Here is a 24911-nt window from a genome sequence, read left to right on the forward strand (position 1 = left end):
GGAAGAGCATGTTGGGGTGATTTGTGAGTCTGTGTTTGCCTCAATGTGCACAGGTGATAATGCTATGTGTGTGAGTTTGTGCCGACATCGGGGCCACTGTGTGTTTGTGTAAGCACAAGGGAAAGCTGTGTGCCCTGAGTTTGAACTCGGCCTGTGTACAGAGACACGTGGGATCTAGCAGTGTGTGCACATGGTAGCGGATGGGCACCATGTCAGTGCCAATAAATATTTGTATGCACAAAAGAGTTGGTACGTGTGCCTGAGTTTGTGTATGTCACGTCTGGGTGTGTTGGGAGCCCCTGTGATTTTTATGGTGTACAAGAGGATAATAGCATAACTGTGGGTTTGAGCTTGTCTGTGTATGTGCAAGGGACAGTGTGTGTGCAGAAGGGAACGCTGCAGGTGGCTGGGATTTTGTGCATGTCTCGTGCCCAGGAAGGCACTGTACTGGTGGTGTGGGCCAGTCCAAATGTCCAGAGGGTAGGTATGGGCGCTTCTGTGCCCAACAGACTTTGTCTGTGTGGTTGTTGAGAGTGACTCAGGGGAACACTGTGTGACTGTATATGCTTTGGCTGTGTGTACAGGGAACAGGCAGCACAGGCATTGTGTTTCTGTGGTTGCATTTACACAGGGCGGTGGCGGCAGTGGTGGTGGTGATGGTGACGGTGCTGTGCTACAGGTTTGCACTTGTTTCTCTGTGTGGCAAGGCCCTGCGTGTGACTGCGTTTGTGCGTGTCTGTGAGCGCGGTGTGCTGGAAACTGCGTGCTTGGGTCTGTGGCAGGCTGAATGGAGGAGGGCGGAGGGAGTCCATGGCTGTGTTTGTACTTGTCTGTGAGCCCGGGGTCAGATGCGCTCCATGTGCTACCTCCTGTGTGCACAGGTGGCCGCTGTGTCCAACCGTGTCTTTGTGTGTTTCGGGTCGCCTCAATGTGCACAGGCGGAAGACATGGGGGGGGGGGGATTTGAGTGCGTGCCTGTGCAGGCCCCTTTAACGTGGCAAGTCTAAGAAATGTCGGCCTTCTTGGCAGCAAATCTGGGCTTGGTTCCACTGGGGGTGTCTGCAGAGAGGGGCTCTTAGAAGGGACGTGCTTGAGCGAGAGAGACAGGAAGGGAAGGGGGGGCCAGCCCCAGCTCGGGGTTTCCAGGAGGGAAAGCCAGACATTGGAACTTGTCAACGCTACCTCCTTCCCTGCCCCCACCTTCCACTGCTGCCTCCCCTCCTGGCGCCTGAAGGCTGCTGGCAGACGGACAGACAGACAGACAGTGCACACATAGACTGGCTCATAGGCACAGAGCCCAAACCTGAGCCCCCTAAATGCACAACCCTGGACACTGAGGTCCAGAGAGGGCAAAGGAAGTGGCTGAGTCTTGGAGGAGCACATGTGTTTATGTATGTTGGGGGCAGAGGGTGCTGTTGGCCTCCGGTGCTTCAATCCAGACTGGAGCCCAGGCCTAGGGCGGGGAAGAGGCTGCGGAGAGCCTCTGGGGAGGGGCTTTTATGGCCCTAACCAGGCCCTCAAGGTCCCCAGCCCCTCTCCCTGTTTATACAACTGCTGCAGTGTCTTTGAGAGTCCTGTTGCCTCAGAAAAACACCTACTGCAACTCCCTGTTTGCAGAGAGGCAGAAGAGGCCCAGAGAGGAGCAGCAGCTGATCCAGGGTCACACAGCAGAACCAGGACTGGAACCCGGGGTTCCTTCTCCTCACTGGGCATGTTGGCCCGTGGGCCACTTAGTCCGATCTTTCCCTTGGTCCATTTAACTCTTTCTCCCTCCCAGGTCTTCGGGATATGACAATGACCTCTTTTTTGTGTTGCTGTTGTTGCCCAGGTGATATGTCTGTCTGCCTGTTAGTCCATCTGTTTGTCACAGGGCTTCAATACCCTCTGGCAGAATATGGAAGAGAAGAGAGCTTGGTTTTTGGTCAAGGGCTATTGGAGAGGTAGGGGTGGGATGGGGAGACAGAGAAACAGAAAGAAAGAAATTTGAGACGAGAGGAAGGAAGAGAGAAGAGCTAGGGGAGGGCACTGGCGGCAGAGCTGAGAAGCCCAGGCTCCCCTTTACCTCCACCTCCAGCCTGGGCACAGGGGCGAGCTCTGAGCTCAGAGACTCTGAGTCCTGCCTCTTGGGGCCTTGGGAAGGGGATCTCAGGGCTCCTCCAGGGTCTGAGCCCAACCCCCAAACCCTGGGGGCAGCTGGGTTGGAGTCCTGGGAGCAGTATTCAGGGTGCAGGTGTGGGGTACAGTGACCGAACTGCTCTCATGGGAAAAGGAGGGAGGGGATTGCGGGTACTGAGCGGGCATGAACCTGGGCATGCATTGACTTAGGGTGTGTAGTCTCTTTGGAGCAGGGTTGTTGAGAGTGTGCGTGAGGTTGTGAGTATGCTGGGACTCTGTGTGGACAGCTATGAACAAGCTGGGACTTCAGCCGGGAGGGGAAGGACTGCAGGAATGTGTGTCTGTGACCGGCAGGGAGTGGTTGTGTATGCGTGGAAAGATTTGTGTGAACCTGCCTTACATGTTCTTGCGAGGGCTGTATCCTGTGTACGTAGGCAGGTGAACTGTATAGCTCTGTACAGTTGTGTGTGTTGTGTGTCTGGATGAATGTGTATCATGTGTTTGAATTTCGTATTTATATGTTAAATGTGTAATTGCATATATGTGTAGATGTGTACACGTGTTTGTAATTACCCTGAGGTATATGTGTGGAGTTATCTGTATGAGTCTTGCCTGTAGGTTGTATGTGCAGTCGTGTGTATTTGTGGAGTAGTGAATATTAGGAAGCTGTTCACATAAAAAGCGGCCAGGCATTTTGGGGATTAGGTTATATGTGGTTCTTTTTGAGACTGAGTTCAATTTGTCGCCCAGGGTTGGGAGGCAGTACTGATCTCAGCTCACTGCAAGCCTCGGGCCTGGTTACGCCATTCTCCTGCCTCTCAGCCTCCGGAGCAGCTGGGACCACAGGCGCTCGCCACTCACTCGCTAGTTTTTGTATTTTTTAGTAGAGACGGGGTTTCACCGTGTTAGCCAGGATAGTCTCATCTCCTGACCTTGTGATCCTTCTGCCTCAGCCTCCCAAAGTGCTGGGATTACAGGCTTGAGCCACTGCTACCGCAGTGGTTCTTTTGAGATGGAGTTCTCACCCTTGTCACCCAGGCTGAGGTGGCAGGATCCTGGCTCACTGCAACCTCTTCTGCCTCCTGGAGTTTAAGCAATTTCTTGTGCCTCAGCCTCCTGAGAGTAGCTGGACTATAGGTGCGCCACCACCGCTAATTTTGTATTTTTATAGAGACGGGGTTTTGCCATGTTGCCCAGGCTGGTCTCGAACTACTGGCCTCAAGTGATCTGTCCGCTGCGACCTCCCAAAGTGCTGGGATTACAGGTGCAAGCCATCGTGCCCAGCCTATATTTGTGATTCTTTTTTTTTTTTTTTGAGACGGAGTCTCGCCCAGGCTGGAGTGCAGTGGCGCTGGGATCTCAGCTCACTGCAAGCTCCGGGCCCCGGTTCACTTATTCTCCTGCCTCAGCCTCCCCGAGTAGCTGGGACTACAGGCGCCCACAACCGCGCCCGGCTAATTTTTTGTATTTTTAGTAGAGACGGGGTTTCACCGTGGTCTCGATCTCCTGACCTTGTGATCCGCCCGCCTCGGCCTCCCAAAGTGCTGGGATTACAGGCGTGAGCCACCGCGCCCGGCCTATTTGTGATTCTTAAGGCTATACTTTATTTTTTTGTTTATTGTTGAACTTCGCCTGTCAGAATGTAAACTCTATGAGGACTGAAATTTTTATCTATTTTGCTAACTGTATTCCTAGAGTCCAGAATAGGGCTCAATACTTAGTAGGCACTGGATACGTATTTCTCCAATGAATGATGAATAAGAGTGTGCATGCTTGGCAGGGTGTGGGAAGTGTGTTATGCGTATGAATCGTGCGTGTGTGTCTGGATGTGTGAATGGATACATATTTGTGTCCGGATATGTGAGGTTTCTAGCATAAGTGGCCTATGAACCAAGTGCGTGCACAGGTGCATGTGTGTCTAGGTGTGTGACTGTGTACCTGAAGCTGGGCCACGTCTGTGAGCACTGCACACAACTGTGTGCGTGCACAGTTGTGTGTGCTTGTACATGGGGTTGGGAAGGCGCTGTCGACTTCTCCCAGCCTTCAGCACTCACTCAGCTTCACCCCAGGTCGCCTGCTGCGAAATGTCAGTGGCAGAGAAGCTAAAAATATCTGCTCTCCTCCTTCTGCTCACTGCTCGGGCTGATGGGACTGTGGGGCCCCAGCCGGCCCCTTGGGCCCTAGGGGGAGGAGGAACTGCTGGATGAGGGGGCGGGGTACAGGGGAAGAAAGGGAGGCCCTCCTCGGTACACACCCTTCCCCCTTTCCTCTTGGGCTCCAAAGCCAGGCTACAGGCTCACCTCTTTGAGGAAGCCCTCAAGAACCCCCCAGGAGCTTGTGTGTCTGTCTACCTGGCAAGGAGATATGGCCCCCATCAGACTGGAGCTCCATGGGGCAGGTCTTTGCCTCTTCTGCCCATCTAGGGACTCCAGGGGACACAGCTCTGTCTCCTTCAGACCAGGGGCTCCCAGGGAAAAGACTAGTGCTGTCTCCTTCCTAAGCCTGAGGGTTACGGATGCAGCCCAGGCCAGACGGGGCTTCACTGGGCTCTGGTTCTGGGGCCACTAGGGCCCTCTGACCCCAGGGCAGATCTGCTGTGATGAAGAGCTTGTGGGTAGGGAGGAGTCTCAGCTCTGCCCACACCACACCCTAGGCTGGCAAGTGTTTGTGCTATGGGTACTTGTGTGGGTGCAGGTGGGACATGTCAGGGCCCGTGGTCCTCTGGGGGCCTGTGCCTCTCCACATGTCGGGCTCCTGCCTGCATCAGTGGTGTCAGCGACTGCCCGCCTTGGGCACTGTGGTCAATCAGTACAAGTTGGATGTGTTGTGTGTTTCTCTGGTTTTTTTTGTTTCGTTTTTTTTAATTAAATGGAGTCTTGCTCTGTCGCCCAGGCTGGAGTGCAGTGGCACAATCTCTGCTCACTGCAACCTCCACCTCTCGGGTTCAAGTTATTCTCCTGCCTCAGCCTACCGAGAGTTGGGACTACAGGCGTGTGCCACCACACCTGGCTAATTTTTTGTATTTTTGGTAGCGACAGGGTTTCACCACATTAGCCAGGATGGTCTGGATCTCCTGACCTCAGGTGATCTGCCTGCCTTGGCCTCCCAAAGCACTGGGATTACAGGTATGAGCCACCACACCCGGCCTTCTCTGTGTTCTTGTGTGTGCACATGGATGACTCTGTATGTGGGTTTCTGCCTTTCATTGTGCAGGCCTGCAGACACTAGCCAGGATGGACTCTGCATTCATGCGGGAATTGCCGATGTCACCATGGGGGGTTTCTGTTTGTGTGTCAGTGTGCTCGAGCGTGTGTCTCTGTCCGATGGTCAGTGCCTGTCCTGTGTATGGAGGTGTATGTGGGTGCATCTGTGTGTCAGTGTTTCGATTACCATGTTTCTGTGTGTCTGTATGTCTGTCTTCCTGGCTGTCGTGATGTCTACGGCACCTCCGTGCCTGTGTTGTGTGCCTAGGTCAGTTTGATTTTGCAGGTCTGTAGGGCCATGTGTCCCTCTGTATGTTGGTGTTTTCCATGTGGGTTGGAATCTGCCTCTGCTTTTCCTAGTCTCCCACCATTTCTGTGTGGAAGACCTTAGGCATTGTGTGTGTGCGTGTGTGTGTGTGTGTGTGTGTGTGTGTGTGTGTACAGCAACTTTCTCCAGCCCCAAAGCCTGCAGCCCTGAGATCTGCTCTCCCACTCTTTCTCCGTTGGACTTCAGGTGGGAGCTGAAGCAAAGAAGGCAGGCAGGCAGGGAGCCCACGACAGCCGGGGGCCAGGGCCAGGCTGCCACGAGGGCCCTACCTCAGCTTTCCTCCAAGCAAGCGCTAAGCCAGAGCCTCGGTTACATGTAAACACCAGCTGTGTCAAGACGGCGCAGCTTCTTCTAGGTCAACAGACAGCTGTGGGGTTGCTAGGCAACCGCCTGGCTCCCCCCTCCATTAGGCCCCCTCCCACTGGCTCTACCTGCAAACCCTCTGTTGGCTCCCCCCACGCCAGGATAGGCCTCACCCCTCCGCGCCAATTAACACAGCGGGACTGAGGGGGTAGGGGGTCAGCGTAGCTCCGGGACTGGAATTAAGGTATGAGAAGGTGTTAACCCTTCACGTGCCACCACCCCCTCCACCTAGTACTGGGGCACTTCACACACCCCTAACTTCACCAGTCACTTTAGGGCCTGGAGTGATGAGGAGCAGGTCCTGAGGGATGGGGACCCTCAGAGCAGCCACAACCAGGACTGGAGAGATGCTGGAGGCAGATGGCACAGGGCTTGGTCAAGGCCTCTCCCTTCCCCAGCCAAGCCTGGGGGAAGGAAGGGTTAAATTCCCCCTTTATTTCCCCTGTCCCGCCCCCTCCAGGACAGCCACCCCATTTCCAGGGCAGCACCTGCGCTCCCAGCTGCCGTGCCCGCTTGGTGCCTGAGCCCAGGCCAGGCAGCCCCCGCAGCGTCCCGGCCCTCGCCCTTGCCGGCCCCAGCGTCGCCCTTTGCCCGGCCTGGGACTTCTCTGCCGGGAAAGGGGAGGCGAGGGCCCCCAGGCCTTCGGCAAGGGGATCAGGCCCTCCGAGTGGGGTGCGTGGGCCGAGGCCGCCAGCCCCCGGGGTGACTTGGCTGGAGCCGGAAGAAGGAGTTGGAGGAGCGAGCCCGGCCGGCAAGGGGGCAGTTGTGGGGGCAGCGCCCGTGGCCGCCCCATTAGTATGCGGCCGCGCTCCGCGCGCCATGGCAACAGCTCCCCCCGCGCCGCGCTAGCCGGGCAGCCCCGGGCGCAGCGCGCACCTCTCCTCCCACAGGTGGCGGCGCGCACGGGCACGCACGCACACTCGGCCCGGGAGCCTAGGGGAGCGCCGGGGGCGCCAGGTGCGCTGGGGCGTCCTGACGCCCGTGCAGCCGCCCATGGGCGTGTCCCCAGGTGCTCCGGAGTGAGGCCCGAGGGAGGAGTGTGTCCTCGAGGACGTTCTACCCGTGCCTGGGTGTGCCCCTCAGTGGGTCTCTCAGCGGGCCTTCCGTGCCTTTATGTCGGTCTCCGCTTGTCCTGGAGGGTCTGTGCCTGTTTGTGCTCATCTGCCTCCTTAGCCCCGAGTGCTTAAGTGTGACTGCCACTGTTAACCGAGCGTACCTGTGCCTCTGTATGTGTCTGTACGCGCCCGAGGGGTGTGTGTGTGTCCGTGTCCGCGTCCATGGCTCTGGGTTTTCCCCAGGAGGAACGCCCTGGGTGTGTCTGTGACTCTGGATGTCCGTGTGTGTCTGAATGAGTACCTGTGTGTGCGCCTTTGTGTCTGTGTGTGTGGCCCGTGGATATCTGTGTCTGGCATCCATGCGTGTTTTGGGTGTGGCTGTGTGTGGACTTTTGTACGTGTATGTCCCTGTAAGTGCCCCCAGGAGCCCCTCTCTCCACGCATGGCACTGTGTGTTCCTGTGAGTGCCCCACGTCTCCTGGAGTGTGGCTGTGTGTCCAGGGGCTGCTGGCTCTTTGCCCTCCTTGGCTTCACTCCCTGCTGCCTGAGTGAGCCGACACCTGCTCCCTGAGCACTGGGCCCCCCTCCCCCAACCTGGCAAGGACAGGGAAGGACAGGGAGGCAGAGGCAGAGGCAGACATGGAGGCAGAGACAGAGACATGGAGGGAGACACAGCCAAGTAGGCTGGAGAGGTGGAGATCCAGTCACGTGATCAGCCTCAAAGCCCAAGACGAAGAAGAGAGGCACAGAGATGCCAAGATCCGGACATTAGAGAGAGGGAGACCCAGAGCACGGCGTCCGGAACTGCAGAAACAGAAGAGATCAAGGATGCAGCTCCCCAGCCTCCCTTCCTCTCTCCCTCCCTCCCACTCTAGAGTTTCCAGCCCCAGCTGTGCCTCCCCCACATACCCAAAGCAGAGTTCTCCTGGCCCTGGGACTGGAAGCCAGCCTCCTCCTCACAGCTGGCTGTGTGTGTGTGGACACGTGTACATGCATGTGCGCATCTGTGTGACGCACTGGGCTAGTGCTTACCTTGTACACAGCCCTCCCTCATTAAACACCTCCTCTGCCCACCACCACTGTTCACATTTTCACAGGCCCAAATCATGCACACCTTTACACACCTGCCACACAGCCAGCCACACTCATTCAAGTCCAGAAACACGTCCTGGGCCTCCCTCTCTCAATCCCATCCACAAAGGGCCAGAAGACCCAGCACACACAGCCCCACCAGAAAGTCTCTCCCCATCCTAAGCTCTGCGGGTCAGATGTCCACCCCTTCCCCCACTCAGCAACCCTCAAGAGGCTCGAACCCCTGCCATTCACAGGGAAAAACCCATAACTAAATATGTCAATTCCATCAGACTAGACACTCAAAGGCAGGGCCCCTGACTGTCCTGCTCACTGCTGATTCCCTAAGTGCCTTCGACGGTGCCTGGAAGGTGCTTAAGAAATGTTTGAATGAATGTGTTCACACCAGGTCTCTCAGAGAACCCATAGTAATTGACAGCCACTTAGAGTGAAAAACACGAATGGATACGACAGTGTACATACAAGAAGGCATCATATGCACACCTAGGACAGTACACTAAATACAGGTGTGTGAGACACTCAGCTCAACAGCTCAATTAGAGGTTATCCAGTTGGCTGTGCATTGGAACCACCCAAGAAGCCTTCACAAATCCCCATGCCCAGGCCCCACCCCAGACCCATAAAATCGGAATATTTTTTTTTTTTTTTTTTTTTGAGACGGAGTCTTGCTCTGTGCCCCAGGCTGGAGTGCAGTGGCGCGATCTCGGCTCACTGCAAGCTCCGCCCCCCCGGGTTCACGCCATTCTCCTGCCTCAGCCTCCTGAGTAGCTGGGACTACAGGCGCCCGCCACCTCGCCCGGCTAATTTTCTTGTATTTTTAGTAGAGACAGGGTTTCACCGTGTTAGCCAGGATGGTCTCGATCTCCTGACCTCGTGATCCGCCCGTCTCGGCCTCCCAAAGTGCTGGGATTACAGGCTTGAGCCACCGCGCCCGGCCAAAATCGGAATATTTTTGGGTAAGACTTGGGCATCGGCATTTTGAAGCTCTCCAGGCAATTCCTTTCTAGGATCTAGAACCCCTTATGTACATGAAGAGACTAACAAGTGTTGACACAGGGGTTATAGCCCGGGATGGGAGTAGAGAGGATTTTCACTTTTTTTTTTTTGAGATGGAGTCTGGATCTGTCACACAGGCTGGAGTACAGTGGCGCCATCTCGGCTCACTGCAACCTGTGCCTTCCGGGTCAAACGATTCTCCTGCCTTAGCCTCCCGAGGAGCTGGAACCACAAGCGTGTGCCACCATGCCCAGGGATTTTCACTTTTAACTGTACAGTGAAGCACAGACTTCTGAGCCAGACTGCTTGGTCTGTACTCTGGTGTCACCACTTAGTAAGTTCCGGTTTGAATGTACTCACTGAGTGGTCTTCATAAATTCTCTCTGCACTTGAGTCTCCTGTCTGTAAAATGGGGATAATAATCATTAGAAAGAAGCCTCATAGGATTCTGGTGGAGACCAAACGCATTAACATATATACAAAGTGTTTGGAACAGCTGGCATATATAAGTGCCACATATCTATTATTAAAAATTTTAAATTATAGAATGGATTTTTGGATTTTATAAGCAGATTCCCCCCCGCCCAAAACTGTGAAAAGCAAGGGAGGCCAGGTGCAGTGGCTCATGCCTGTAATCCTAGCACTTTGGGAGGCCGAGGCGGGCGGATCACGAGGTCAGGAGTTCAAGACTAGCCTGGCCAGCATGGTGAAACCCTGTCTCTACTAAAAACACAAAAATTAGCTGGACGTGGTGGCAGGCACCTGTAATCCCAGCTACTTGGGAGGCTGAGGCAGGAGAATTGCTTCAACCTGTGAGGTGGGGGTTGCAGTGAGCCAAGATTTTGCCACTGCACTATAGCCTGGGCGACAGAGCAAGACTCCGTATCAGAAAAAAAAAAAAAAAAAAAAAAAAAGAAGAAAAAGGGAAAAAAATGTAAAGAAGAAACGAAAAGGTTGGGCATGGTGGCTCACACCTGTAATCCCAGCACTTTGGGAGGCCAAGCTGGGAGAATTGCTTGAGGTCAGGGGTTTGAGACCAGCCTGGGAAACATGGCAAGACGCCATCTCTAAAAAGCAGAAATAAAAGAAAAATACAAAAAGGGGGGGAAAATAAAGGAAGGGCTTAAAGCCTACGCCAACCTACTTCTGCCACTTCCCATGTGAGCTTTGGACCAGGCCCTTACTCTGTGTCTGGGAACCTGTCTTCTCATTTGTAAACCAAGTGAGCATCTTTCTCTACCTCAAGGATTGTTCGAAGAATAAACACCTCAGGGAAGTGTTTAATAAATGATGGCGAAACCAACGTATCTGAGAACCACATTGCCTTGATGCATTCAGGGATCAGGTGTGGCACTGTGGTGGCAGTAGGGCCCCAACCTCTGAAAAGAACAGATCAAAACAGAGTGTGCCCCAAACCTGCACCATACACTGTGCAGGGTGTCTGCTGCCCTTGCCTAAGGGCACAGAGAACGTTCCATCCCAGAGGCCCTGGTCCATCTCCTGAGTCTGGTCTCCAAAGTACACCACGGCCCGCCTCACCCCTTCCTAAGCAGCAGACCCTAGGCTGAAACCTCTCCTTTCCCTGAGCGCCCATTCCCTTCCTGCCCCTCCCTTCCCATCTCCTGGAGCCCCTGTTCTCACCAAGCCTTCCTCCCATCGCTTCCCTCTCGCTATGCGCCTCTTTTCATAGTGAACTCTCATCTTCCCTTGAGTTAAGGGGCTCCTTCACTGTGCCATAATCACCTCGTCAAACTCCCATTTCCTTCCTGGGTCTTGTCTCTCTGCCCCAGTTCCAGAGCCCTGGGGCCCACAACCCTTCACTGCCCTTCCTCTCCCTCTCAAGTTCCTCTCCTATCTCATGTTGAGCCCCAGTCCCTTCCACTGAGCAATCCACCATTGTCCCCTCCCCTCCCCGAAACCTCCTTTGGGCCGCCACCTCTCTGAGCCCTCAGCTGGACTCACCAGGCCCCACTCTGGTTCCCCTAACGCCAACTGGGCCCAGCCTGCCCCACCTGGAGAGCCTCCTCAAGTCTCTTCTGCTTCCTCAGCAGCTGCTGCACACAGGCATTTTCTCCCTGCAGGTGACTCTTGGGGCTGAACACAGGCTTCTCTTGGGTTGGCCTATCTCAGCCTCACCCACTGCTTTCTCTGATGCTCCCTACCCGCTGCAATCAGGCTCCACCCTACCCAGAGTGACCTTGCCAAAGCCCTCTCCCCTCCCTCAACACAGGGTGTGCCCAACAGAGCTAACTGCATGTGGCTGTTGCCTCCTGTTAGCCTTTCGAATCTCTGGGCCTTTGCACATCCTCTTCCTCCTCCAGGAACTCCCTCCCAGCACCTTAGGCTTGGCTCCATAAACACTTTCTCCTGGGAGAAGCCCTCCTCCCTAACTCTCAGGGAGTCTCACTGCTTCTTGCCCCTACTTTCAGCTCCATACTGCATCGTTAGCTTGAGTGTAGTGTTGTCTTCCCCGTCAGCAGTCAGGAAGTGTAGGGTAATGTCTTCATCTCGGAGTCTGGGGGATGCAAGGAGGGGGCTTGGTGGGTGGATGAGCCTTTTACATCCAGCACAGAGGCTACAGTGTCAGGGGCCTGTGGCCTGAGTCCTCCTGCCTCTTCTTCCAGACACGTGTGCCCAGGTGTGTTTCCTCCTCAGACCACGGGCTCCTCTGACTCTCCTGAGGCCAGGGCCCAGCTGGTCGGGTCAGGGAGGGCAGGCGCCGTGGTACTACCCCTTGATGTCTCCCTGAGCTTCACTGAGGAGGGACATGAAGCCACACTCAGCAGAACTTAAACATAAAATGGGTCTATGGGAAAAACTGCTTCCCAAAGACCAGGGAGGCCAAAGTGGGCACCATTTGGGCAAGGGCACCCAAGAAGTCCCCAAAGTCAGGGATCAGGAAACAGCTCAGCTCTTCCAGCCCACCAGACGCAGGCACACGGTTAGTTTTCTTCTTCCACAGTTTACCAAAGCTGGGAGGAAACATTTGGAGTTCAGGGTAGACACAAAGGGGAGGGCAGAGCAACACTGGGGTGACTGGCCTGATGATATCCCAGGTTCTGCATAAGCAGATGTGGGTATATTGGGGTAAAATGAAGAGCCTGGAGGCAGAGAAGACTGATGACCCGGGGCAAATGGGAGATACACAGACAGGGGGTACTCCATTCTTAGTGGGAAAGGGAGGCCCCATGAGGGTTCCTGGACTTACAATGGAATGAGTGTCGCCAAGAGAGGTGTCCCTGAACCAGAGTAGAACTGTGAGGCCCAAAAGCCATGAATACACAGGACACACAAAGGGACTCCAAAGTACACCATGGACCTTGGATGGAATAAGGGGATCCAGAAGCAGGAGCCCCAAACTCTGGCCCATGATGGAGGTTCCTCAGGGAGAGGAAATCCAGGATTTGGGGAGACCTTGGACTTGGATAGAATATAGGGTCTCAGAGTCAGAGGAGACCCAGGACCTAGGACAAAATGAAGGTCCAAGAGGTAGAATCCCTGGACCTGGGACTGAATGCATGATCAAGGGCCAGGATGTCCTTGGTAGCAGAGTGGGGAGCTCAGAGGCAGGGGAGACCCAGGGCCTGGAGTGAAATGGGGGGGAACCCAGATCCAAGGGTGACCAAGATCTCAGGCAGAAGGGAGAACTCAGTGGCCGGGAACACATGCAGGTATTTCAACTCCTCTGGAGAACCAGTAGCTGGTGACAAAACCCAGCGGTGTCCCTTCCATGGCCCTCCACCCTCACTCCCCCTTTCACAAGACACAAGGTTGGTTTTTTTTTTGCTTTTTTTCATTTCTTTTTAATACAAACTTGGATCTTTGGGTGTGTCCTGCCAACAGAAAACAACAACAACAACAACAGAAGAGAAAACCCAAAAGAGTGAAAAATAAGAAAGAAAAAAAAAGCTCCCGCAAGAGGTTCTTCTCCCTCCCCCCCACCATGCGAATTTGCACACCACGGGACCACAGCAGGTTTACAGAATGCAATATACAATCCACGATTTATAATAAAACAGTATATACAATAAATAGGATATTGTTCATTTTTGTCAAACGACCTGTAGATAAATTTCTCAGTGCATACTTGCAGGGGCTCTGGACACCTCGGGGCCCCGCTCGCAACCTCTTGCACACGCTCGCTCTCTCGCTCTCTCTTTTTTTTTTTGTCTTTTTCTAAAACTGTGTTTTGTTTTTAAGTTTTGTACATTTTTAAAAAGTATTTACAATTGCTGGTTTTGTGCAGAAAGGGCTCACCTTCGGCTTCTGCGTGGAGGAGATGGGCGGGAGGGGGTGGAGGGAGATGGGTCTGCAAGGGGCGGAGGGGGCAGGGTGGGAGGCAGAGGGGCAGGCGCTCCTGCCAAAGGACGATGTGGACGCTGGGAGGGATCTTGGCGTTGGTTTTCTGAAAGCTGCAAAGAAACACAAGAGAAGAGGCAGGAGTGAGCGGCAGCCATCGACTGCTCTGAGATCAGGGAAGTGAAGAGGGAGACCCTCACCCAGCTCCTCCTAGGATTTGTCCAGGAAAGCTACCCATTGTTCTTTCTCCTGAAAACTCAGACCTGCCTTCTCTGAGCCCAGTTTACCCATCTGTAAAACATGCATGTCCAAGCCCCAAACCACAGGGTGAAGCAGGTGCTGCTTGAGGAGCTGGGGTTCCAGGCAGTGGAATTTGTTAAGAGCTTGGGCTCTGGAATCAGACATAGCTGAGTTCAAATACCAGCGCTACCCTTTAATAGCGCTATGACCTTGGGCATGTTGTTGGACTTCTGTGAGCCTCAGTTTGCCCATCTGTAAAAAGAAGATAACTGAACTACCCCACTGGTTTGTTGGGAGGACTCAGTGATATAGGGCAGAGGAAGCCTGGTCCTTAAGTGCATAATAAATTATACTGATTACTATTCATTATTATTTTTCTGGGGCAGTTGGGCTCTCCAAACCTGCCTCCTCATGTCATGATGAGTTTAGTAATTCCTCCAACTTAGGCTGTTCTGAGGAATGACATCATGGGGAGGGCAGGGCCTCAGCACACAGCACACAGCACAGGTGTGAACCACTGCTTTTATTTCTTCTAAATCCAATCCTCTTCTTACCAATGCCATTTTGTTCCTTAGAGAGGTGAGGTGAGGAGGAAGTCTTTCTCAGTGAAGGAACAGAAACTGCCCAACACAATGCCATCTGTGTTTGGCTTAACCCTGCCTTCCTGAAGCTCAGACACTCCCAAGCTCCCAGTTCCTCCCATCGCCAGACACTCGAGATTGGAAGTACCCCTTTTTCCCAGACAGTTCTCATTATGCTTGCGGGGCCCTGGGGATCTGCTTCCCTACCCAGACCCCCAGCTTGGCTAGACCCCCTGGATTCACAGCTCTGCTAGGGTGAGTGAGAAGGTCCCCTGAAGGACAGGGTTGGGCTCGGGACTTCCTAAGAGCTCCAGTCATTAGCCTGGTCCTTTCAGACTTCTGTCCTCCTCTCAGAGCCCCGAGACACACATCTCCCACCCTCAGTGTGCAACCATCTCCATCCGAATTAAGGGGCGAGGTGAGGATGCTGAAGCGGCCTCCTCAGGTTCCTTAGGAGCCCATCAGTCCTCCCCCACACCAGCAGGAGCCAGGCGGCGACAGAAAGCCTTTCCTCCCTTGTACTTTCTTGGCTTTCCTTTCTACCAGAGCCACATTTAAATTCTGCTCAGCCTCGGCTGCTGTCTGCTGGGCAGTCAGCCCCAGGGACGACTTTTGTCCTGAGGCTGGACTTGCCAGGACTACCCCAAGGTCCAGGGGAACCAGGTGGGCTCCTGCAGAGGCAGGGCAGCACCCCATTCTGGTGGATCAGACCAGGTGGCAGGCAGAGGCATGGGAGAGGAGAAGAGCTGCATCTTTGTTAAGCTGTCAGGTCGCCTGCAGTTACAGGAGGATGGAATACTAGCCGTAGGGGCGAGCGGTGTGCCTGGGAGGGTGACAGCTGTGCTGCAATGGGGTGATAGGTAGAAAAGCAGCTCTTGGGGCAGGGGCTGCTGTTGGGATGAATGCAAGCTCTCCATAGTCAGGCGGTAAACAGGCTGCAGAGACAAGAGGGGTGTGTATTAGGGAGCAGAAGGATTTTATCTGGGGTAACTGCTTGAACCAGAGGGCTGGGGGCATCTATCCAGAGGACAGCTCTATTGCGGTTGAAGAACAGTTGCCAAGCTAAAGAACCTCTGTTGGGGTGTTGGGTGACAAGGGAAGGGGACTTTAGGATGGGCTGCTCCAAACCACTGGCAAACTGATATTGTCCAATGCCAGCCTCCTCTGCTCCCTCCAAGGGCCCTGGGGCAGGCTGGGAGCCTCTGCATAAATCCCTGCACCCCCACCCCCACCCCCGGCCCTTAGCCACTGCCAGTGACCCTCTCTAAGCCAGGTCTCCATGGTGATCTCAGCCCAGCAGGCGGCTCCTGCCAGAACCATTCCCGCGGTGCCTGCGGCCAGGCAGCAGGAGGCTTTCTCACCCTCTGCTAAGCCGCCCATCGCGTCTCACCTTCCTCCTCCCACTACCCTCCCCAGCTTTCAGGACTTGGCCAGCCAGAGACTTTGGCAGAATCTTCAGGATGGGAGGGAGTGGGGGAGGGGGGAATCAAAGCCCAAAAGCCCCAGGGTTCTCATGGAGGTGGGAGGAGAATGCTGTGGCTGTGTGGAACTCTGACCTCACCAGGTTCAGCTCTCCACAAAGCAGGACCAGACACTAACACGCAGCCCAGTGCTAGGCACTGGGGACAAAGCAGAGACCAAGACCGATCTGGTTCCTGTCCTTGAGAGGCTCGCAGATAGAGAGGAAAGCAAAGCAGACCCCAAACCCGGTAATTACCATGCAGGGAGATGGTGGCTGTGCCACGGAAGGTCCTGGGGAGGCAGCTAACCTGGTCATGGCAGGAGAGACTGTGGCTCTTCAACCACTACTGAACACTGCCCAGCACATGCTGGGGCTGAGACATGCGCTGACTGAATGACAGAGCAGGGACTGACCTGAGTCTGGTCAGCATGTCAAGGTCCAGCTCGGGCCTTGCACACCTTCAGAACACCTCCTTATACCACCCTGTCACCATAGCTACGGTACCCTTGTCATCCCGACCTGGCTCCTCCAGGGCAGGAACCTGTATGTGGTACTGCTGCACACCCAGCACTAGCACGCACCAGCCCCCAGCACACCAACCACTGTTACGCAGACTTCACCTTCTAGTGCCTCTGTGACACACAACTGCAGAGTCACATTCCTCTGAGTCCTCACGCTCCGGTGGTTTCACCATCTGAGGTGCCAGGGCATTAAGTGGTCTCTGCCTGTCGGGGGGGGGGGGGCACTGGCAGCACTGAGGGACAGCTGAGCAGAGATTCAAAGTGCTGCAGAGCACATATAAATCAGGTTGTCCAGAGAGGGCTGCTCTCCTCCAAAAAGGAATCTATATTTGTGCTTTCATTTAAGCAACCAGCAAACATGTATTCATGCCCACTGGCTGCCAGGACATGAGTTAAGGTCTAACCTCTACTATCTGGTCTCTACTCTCTTGAAAGGGTCCAATGTCAAACAAGGCAGTAGAGCAGAAGGCAAAAAGAGTGCATGAGGCCAGGCAAGGTGGTTAACGCCTGCAATCCCAGCACTTTGGGAGGCCAAGGTGGGTGGATCTCTTGAGGTCAGGAGTTCGAGACCAGTCTGGCCAACATGGTGAAACCCCATCTCTACAGAAAAAATACAAAAACTGGGCCGGGCGCGGTGGCTCACACCTGTAATCCCAGCACTTTGGGAGGCTGAGGTGGGCAGATCATGAGGTCAGGAGATCAAGACCATCCTGGCTAACATGGTGAAACCCGTCTCTACTATAAATACAAAAAATTAGCCGGGCGTGTTAGTGGGTGCCTGTAGTCCCAGGTACTCAGGAGGCTGAGGCAGGAGAATGGCGTGAACCCAGGAGGCAGAGGTTACAGTGAGCCGAGATCATGCCACTGCACTCCAGCTTAGGTGACAAAGTGAGACTCCCTGTCAAAACAAAAACAAAAACAAAAAACCAACACACACACACACACAAAACTAGCCAGGTGTGGCGGTACACACCCTGTAATCCCAGCTACTTGGGAGGCCAAGGCATGACAATTGCTTGAACCCGGGAGGTGGAGGTTGCAGTGGGCTGAGATCGCACCACTCCGCTCTAGCCTGGGTGACAGAGCAAGACTGTCTCAAAAAAAAGAAAAAGTCCATGTGAATTTGAGAGACTGATTTCCTGTGTGACCCAGAGTAAGTCCCTTCCCTCTCTGGGCTTCAGTTTTTGTTTTTTTTTTGAGACAGGTTTTCACTCTATCACCCAAGGTAGAGTGCAGTGGCACAATCATGGCTCACTGCTACCTCCACCTCCCAGGCCCAAGCGATCCTCCCATCTCAACCTCTTGAGTAGCTGGGACTACAGGCACACATCACCATACATGGCTAATTACTTTATTTTAGTTTTTGTAGAGACAAGGTTTCATTATGTTGTGCAGGCTAGACTCAAACTCCTGAACTCAAGCAATCCACCTGCCTTGGCCTCCCAAAGTGCTGGGATTACAGGTGTGAGCCACCGTGGCAGCCTGAGTTTCTATTCTATAAAATAAGGGAGTTGAACAGGTGATGGGAGAGATCTTCAGCCACTGGGATGGTGCCCCAAAGACAAAGAGTCAGGGGCAAACCACAGAGGCTCAAAGCCTGATCCATCCCTGTGACATTTTAAGGCAGCCAGGCCTCTGAGTTACCTCCATGTGGAGAGGGTACTGCTTCCTGGGGGCTCAGCCCACAACTGGTATGCAGAAATACCGTTAGAGAGGTGGACCTGGAATTCACTGAATTATCGATGAGGCTGGGATTACAGGTGCGCGCCACCACACCCAGCTAATTTTTGTAGTTTTAGTAGAGACAGGGTTTCACCATGTTGGTCAGGCTGGTCTCGAACTCCTGACCTTGTGATCCACCCACCTGGGCCTCCCAAAGTGCTGGGATTATAGGCGTGAGTCACTGCTCCCGGCCTGAGAATTTTTTCAAATGTGTGTCCACTACTGACCAGAGGTGCTCCTTAAACTCTAGCTCTGCCAGCCATTCCCTCCTTAAGGTTCTTTCCCTGTCTCCGCAGCTGTGGGGCAGTAGGACCAAATGGGGTTCCCCAGCCTTGTGTGACCCTGTGTCTCCACCAGCTCTCAGAGCCTCACATTCCTTACCTGTCCTGGGAGGAGGCTAGCCTCACCTCCTCCATCTCTCTCTTTCTCTCTCTCTCCCCCTCTACCCTGTGGCTGGAGATGCCATATGTAAAGACAGGTGTTCCTGACAGGTTTGTGTCGGACACACAACTGAAGTGGAGGCTGAGGAAAGAGCAAGAACCATGGAGGAACCAGGCAATCCCCAGGGGCCCTTCCTGGCTCTACCTTCCGTGCTTCAATGACCAGGTGGCTCTGAGTCCTCAGGCGAGGACCCTTCCCTCTCTGTAAACCGGAGGGATTGTGCTTGGAGACATCCACAGGCCCAGTGAGCCCTGAAAATTTGAACTGGTCCCTGCCCTTCTATTAGGAGCACTTCCTGATGACAGGGTGAAATTGTCCGATCCCGTTCCCCAGGGCTTAACCTTTCCTCTTAGAATTCTCCCTATTCTACATGCTTTTCTTCAACTCAAGTTTAAAAAAAACCAAAAAACCTGAAATGTCCCAGGCATGATGAGACACTGGGTGGGGGAGGGGAGGACGGTGCCCAGAGATGAGTAATCGCCCTAAAGGAGTTGATGGCGTGGCAAGGAGGGCATTCCCAGGAAGGGCTGTCACGGATGCAGAAAGGGTGAGAGATTAATTGGGCCTGAGAAGGACTCTGGAATGCTTCTTGGAGGAAGTGATGTCTGAGTGAAAGATAGGAACTGACAGGTGGGAGATGGGGTAGGAAAGGGCCACCCAGGCCAGGAACAGCAAAAGCACAGGGCACCTTTGGGAGCCAGCCCTCCCAGTGCTCCCTCCTGTTTCCACACATGCTCCTGGCTGTTAAGGGAGGGTGTGTGTGAGGAAGATCGGGGCTGGAAAAAAGGTTGGATGCCAGGACGGAAGCCTGGAATACCTTGAATACCATACTGGGAAGCTGGGCCTTTATTTTGTAGGCAAGGAAGGAGGCTGGAGAGGGAAGGATGCAATCAGAAGGTGTAGAGCAATGGAGTCACAGGAGCAGATGTGTTTTAATCAATTCATCCAATAAATATTTTAGGGACTCCAGACACTGTGCATCTAAAAATGCTTAAAAAAAAAAATTCCCCAGCACTTTGGTGGCCATATGGGGAGAATGAACTGGGGGGCTGGGGGTGGGGTACATGCCTGGAGCAGGGAGGGAGTTGGGCCAGAAACTCAGGTGGCTGAGCTAGAACTAAAGCCTCTGAAGTCTCAAATTTGTCAAGACCCATTTCCTGCCTCCAGGAATCTCCTGCTGCCTGCCCTGCTCACAATGGTTTTAGAGGGTGGTCCCTGATCCTTCTCGTGGGAGTGTCCCAGGCCCTGCTCTACACAGTGATGCTCATGTGGAGGATTTTTAAAAAAAATTTTTATTTATTTTTTTTGAGACGGAGTCTTGCTCTGTTGCCCAGACTGGAGTACAGTGGTGTGATCGTGGTTCACTGCAACCTCCGGCTCCCAGGTTCAAGCAATTCTCCTGCCTCAGCCTCCCACGTAGCTGGGATTACAGGCACACACCACCACACCTGGCTATCTTTTGTGTTTTTAGTAGAGAGGGGGTTTCACCATGTTGGCCAGGCTGGTCTCGAACTCCTGGCTTCAAGTGATCTGCCGGCCTCGGCCTCCAAAAGTGCTGGAATTACAGGCGTCAGCCACTGTTTAGCTTGTGGGAGAGTTTTTTTTTTTTTTTTTTTTGAGCCCAGGAGTTTTTTGCTCTTGTCATCCAGGCTGGAGTGCAGTGGCGCGATCTTGGCTCACTGCAACCTCTGCCTCCCGGGCTCAAACAGTTCTCCTGCCTCAGCCTCCCGAGTAGCTGGCACTACAGGCACCTGCCACCATGCCCGGCTAATTTTCGTATTTTTAGTAGAGACGAAGTTTCACCACGATGGCCAGGCTGGTCTCGAACTCCCCACCTCAGGTGATCCTCCCGCCTCGGCTTCCCAAAGTGCTGAGATTACAGGTGTGAGCCACTGCGCCCGGCAAGGAGGTTTTAAACAAACACCTGTAAAAGGCTGCAAGCCCTGTGGGGGCAGGGCACTGCCTGTCTTGCTCAGTGATACCCTCAGAACTGGATACAATGCCTGGCCCCAAGCAGGTCACTAGCTCATGTGTGTGAACACAGAATTCATCTACTTCCCCCAGCCTTCCAGCACAAACGCAGTGCCCTATGGCAGCAAAGGTTATGCTGACAAAGATGGCACAACTGCCAGGGGAAAAATCATGACATATTACAGTCACGAGAAAATATTTTTCATATTTGCAGTGGGGGAGAGGATTGGTGTGCATAACTGTGATGACAGGGTTTCTAGCTGAGCCAGGTCATTTTGTCCTTGGGTTCCCCAGGGAGGACTCGGCCCAATTGCTAAAGCAAAGAACTAGGTGCTATCACAAAGCCTCCCCCAAGGCCCCAAATCCACACTAGAATACAAGCTCCTTCCTAGGAGGGGCACAGGCGAGGGAGGGCCGGCTCTGTGGTCCTGCGCGAAGGTACAAGAGGCGAGGGTTGGAGGTGTGTGACTCACACAGGCTGGTCAGAGGCCCCAGAGTTCAGCCTCTGCGGGGTATTTACCTACCCATCACCAGCCACTGACTACGTGCTCACTGTGTACCAGGGACCTGGCCAAGGGTTTCACGCGTAATCTCGTTTAATTCTCACAAGAGACGCAGAGAGGTGACGTGACTCATCAGGTGACATGACTCACCAGGTCACCTGGCTGGTAAGGGATGGAACTGGGTTGTGCATAGAGGCCTATCTGTGTCCACAGGCAGGCTCCCAGCCACCACCCTCCAGTTCCGTGGCCCTGCTCTGGGACGTGGGAAGATAAGAAAGAAGGAGGGTGAGTCGGCATGGTTGTGGAGAGATTACATTTTCAGGAAATGAGGGCTCAGAACAAGGCCTGGCCTAAACATGGCTGCAGGAGTGGCAAGAGATAGGATCAGAGGGAGGATGGCCTCAGAGAGTGTGGGGAAGAACTTGTGCCCAGAAGAGTCAGGGCAGGACTGGCTGGGCCCTGACGTAAGGCCTCTTGCTCAGAGTCACAGGCAAGATCAAGTGACCTCTCGAGGTTTCAAGACACGAAGAGACAAAGCCCAGAGCAGCTGGGGCCTGGCCCAGGCCCGGGCATGCCTGCTGACCCCGGCTGGATGGTGGCCTTGGAAACTGCTTCCTGCTCCGGTCAGGCCCCAGCTGGAGTAACCTTGGAGGACCTGTGACATTTCTCTTGGCCTCAGGTCAGGCCTGAGAGGGAGTAGGGAGGGGAGAGGGACTCCAGATTCCTGAACACCTTGGAGGGCCCTTCGTACCCTCCCACCCCTGTCCCCAGTGTCTGACAGGGTCGATCTTTAGCCCACAGGGCCCAACGTGGAGCCAGTCTGTCTGGCTCTACTTTCCATCTAGAGGCCTGGAGAAGATGTCTGCACAGGCCCAAGGCCCCCTCCTTGCTTGACCCGTTCTGTTCCCTGTCCCATCAGCCACAGCTCTCAGATCAGTCGGGCCCCACATTCCCCATTCTGTCTCCTCGGAGCTTTTATCTTCTAATTCACATTGGGATGTGACCTGCCTTTGCCCACAGCTCCCTCTGCCCAGAATGCCCTTCTCACGGTCTCCATGTGTCCAAACCTTGCCTATTCTTCAAGGTTGAGCTCAAGTGCAGCTTCTTCCACAGAACCTCAAAATCCATTTAAGATATCAGACCCAGCAAGAGCTGTGGGGACTGGGCCAGGCGCAGTGGCTCATACCTATAATCCCAGCACTTTGGGAGGCCGAGGCAGGTGGATCACGAGGTCAGGAGTTCGAGACCAGCCTGACCAACATGGTGAAACCCCGTCTCTACTAAAAATACAAACAAATTAGCTGGGTGCGGGGTGCACCCCCATAATCCCAGCTACAGGAGGCTGAGGCAGGAGGATCGCTTGAACCCAGGAGGCAGAGGTTGCAGTGAGCTGAGATCGTGCCACTTAATTCCAGCCTGAGCGATACAGCGAGACTCCATCTCAAATAAATAAATAAATAAATAAATAAATAAATAAATAAATAAGTTGTAGGGATTGTTCAATCTAATCTGTCCTTTTGCAGATGGGGAATCAGGCATGGGGAGATGACAGGCAGCCATACGGCAGAGTACCCAGGCTCAGGAGGGACAGTACTGGGTTCTAATCTTGGGTCCACTATTTGCTAATGGATCCCCTGGGCAAGGTTCAGAGCTGCACCCATTTCCTCAACTCTCTCTAATGTGGGATAGGGCGGGAGGCAGGGGGTTGTGGTGGGGACACACACCCCACCTCATAGTCTGCTGTGAAAGGTCAGGGAGGCAGCGTTACATAAACAGCCCAGCACAAGTGTCCCTTTTCTCATCAAGGGAGCAGAGGGCTGACTTCTGACTACAACACCCAGCTGCCCAGTGCAAATCTTTGTTTCTCACTGCCTCTGGGCACCTGCCACTCTCTACCAGGTGTTTTCAGGTTCTTTGTGTACTTGTTTTAGTTTCCTGGGGTGGAGGCTGAACTAGAGGACAGGGGCCATGTCTGCTTTGTCTCCCCAGTACCCAGTACTGGATGGACACACAGGTGCTCAAGTTGGGAAACTAAGCTCAATTACTGCTTCTCCAGGGCCTGGCGTCAAAACCGCTCACTGCTATTGGTGAATGAGTGTGTCCCTGTCCTCTCTGCTTAAGCCCTCTGTTGAAAGTGGCAACTCCCTGTATGAACTCTTTTTCCTTACCACTCTCTTTCTCTGTATCTCCAACTCTTTCTCATTCCCGTGGTGATTTTGATCATCCCCTGGCACTGGGGGGTTGCCCTAGAGCCTGTGTGCCATCTTAGATAGGGAAAGGAGGCAGCCCTCCCACCACCTTGGTCTGGGCCACCATCACTGCGTGTGTGGACTTCTGCAGTTGGTCTCCCTGCTTCAACACTAGCCCCGCTCCATGGTGGCCCGGGGAATTCCGGCAGGGAACTCTTCAGTGGATCCCAGTGCGTCTGGGAATGAAGTTCAGACGCCTTCCAATGCCCCACGTGATCTGGACTTGCCTGCCTCATCCCGTCACTTAGCTTTACTGCGTTCCCACAGGCAGTTTCTCAAAGCAGAGCCCCTTCCCGCCTCCAGGCTTTCCACACTGCTGTTCCCTCTGCCCAGAATGTTCTTCCCATTCCCCGCCAGTTGTCCAGCCCCATCATTCCTCAGGCCTCAGCTTCAAGGTCTGGTCAGCATGCTGTGTGCGCTCACAAGCTTCTAGCTTTTTTCTCTTACACAGTGCTTCCCATAGCTGGAATCATCCATGCTTAATGCCACTGTTTGCTGTCTTTCCCTCTAAATGGGAAGCCCCCTGAGGACCAGTACCTCATTTGTGGTGTTCACTGTGGTGCCCCCAATGCCTGGCTTCTAGTGGGTGCTGGACAGATGTCTCTAGAACAATGGAATGCATTGGTCTGAGGACAGCGCAGTTAACTCCCAGCCCTGAGTGGGGAGCAGGGCCAGAATGTGGGGCTGGATGGCATCCCAGTTCCTCCTGTGTTCAGGCCTCACTGGGTGGTTCCATTATGTATTTCACTGAGCTGTGACCTGCCCAAACACCCAGCCCCCACACCCGTCCATTTTCCCACCCAGAGCCTGGGAGGAACGGTTTTTGGATTATTTCACATTTCTGGATTATCCATGAGACATCTCCCCTCCAGTGAGAAGGATCAACAGTTTGACATTTTAAACCCTAAGCAGCTTCTCCCTGGCCTGCTTCAGATCTGAGGTTCTGCTGCTTGCAATGAGATGCATGGGGAATGGAAGGCCGTTTTAATCTTGGCCTGGCTTCATTAGGAAGGAAAAGATACTGCCAAAAAAAAAAAAAAAAAAAAAAGTTTGCTTCACTGTCTCTGCCATACAGAGCTGTGAGAGCCTAAGGAATTATCAAAGTAAATTTCCTTGAAAAGATAGGGAAACTGAGGCACAGAGAGGGACAAAAGCTTGGTCAAGGGCATGTGGCAAGTTGGTGGCCAATCTGGGAATGATCCTCCCGGAGGCCTTCTGACTCCCGCATGCTGCCCTTTGTTACCTTCAGGCACCAGGGGAGCTGGGGTCTGGCAGAGAGCGGGCAACAAGTTTCCACTGACATGACTTCAGGACCCTGAGTCACCCTGGCCTTGAATGGCCTCCCAGAGCACGGATGGGACTTTCCAGGAGCCCAGCTACTCCTCCAGGAAGAGAAACTCCCAGGAAGCTTCAGTGGCAGCAAAGGTGAAGGGTGAGGGGGGCAGGCATGCCCCCAGCCTGCCCTGCCACCCACTACCACATCTGGGACAATTTTGTGACAGATCTATTGTCCAAAAGTGGGGCCAGTGGCGGCTATATTTCTGGAGCAGGCTGTTCTTCAAGAAGATGGCTCCTTCCACCTTGTTCTCTTTGATAATTTTGGGGGCATTTTTCTGTCTTTTATTTTCCTTTTTTAAAACACCCAATCTTGAGAATACTAAAACTGACTCCAACTAATGAGGTCACAGTACCTGATAAGAACAGTATCGAAACATTTAACACTCTTTAACTGTACTCTCAGAAAAGCCTTTGGCTTCAGGAAAGGGACTG

The 24911-nt window shown here is 53.8% G+C and overlaps 1 protein-coding gene across 7 annotated transcripts in view; it reads right to left on the reverse strand.

Moving 5' to 3' along the window:
• Positions 1-12927: 12927 nt before the first annotated feature.
• AHDC1 (AT-hook DNA binding motif containing 1) overlaps positions 12928-24911 on the reverse strand; it is a 70398-nt gene continuing 58414 nt past the window's right edge. For all 7 annotated transcript variants that reach the window (XM_021938215.2, XM_021938212.2, XM_021938233.2 and 4 more), the window contains one exon: positions 12928-13564. The gene's annotated coding sequence lies outside the window, so the exon portion shown is untranslated. The remainder of the gene's footprint in view (positions 13565-24911) is intronic.

The sequence above is a fragment of the Papio anubis genome, chromosome 1 (assembly GCF_008728515.1).
Source record: "Papio anubis isolate 15944 chromosome 1, Panubis1.0, whole genome shotgun sequence".
NCBI classification, from domain to species: Eukaryota; Metazoa; Chordata; class Mammalia; order Primates; family Cercopithecidae; genus Papio; species Papio anubis.